The sequence below is a fragment of the Trachymyrmex septentrionalis genome, unplaced genomic scaffold (genome assembly GCF_001594115.1).
Source record: "Trachymyrmex septentrionalis isolate Tsep2-gDNA-1 unplaced genomic scaffold, Tsep1.0 scaffold269, whole genome shotgun sequence".
Taxonomy (NCBI): Eukaryota; Metazoa; Arthropoda; class Insecta; order Hymenoptera; family Formicidae; genus Trachymyrmex; species Trachymyrmex septentrionalis.
This window is the reverse complement of record NW_017305429.1, coordinates 257,832-258,187: the sequence shown is the minus strand read 5'-3', so window position 1 is coordinate 258,187 and position 356 is coordinate 257,832.

Sequence of the window (356 nt, the reverse complement as noted above, 5' to 3'; positions counted from 1 at the left end):
GTGTTCGGCCGTTAGCTCTAGTCTTTGTTTCCCCCCGTTCGCGCTCATTGTGCCGTGCGCCGCGATACGCGAACAAAGCGAGACTAGGCGAGGTTATAGTTTGCAGTGAGAGTCAGCGGATTGCGTTGCCGAATAAAGGGCGTGCGTATTCACCGAACAGTTTTCGAGTGTCTTATTCTTCTTCCTGTGATCCATCAATTTGGCGCAACAACACTAATATAATTTATTTAAAATAAAAAATATAAAATAGGTTCCAGAAAATTAAAATACAAAATCGATAAAAAACTGATACAACTTATTTAAAATAAAAAATATAATAAGTTCCAAGAACTTATTTAAAATATTAAGTAAGAAAT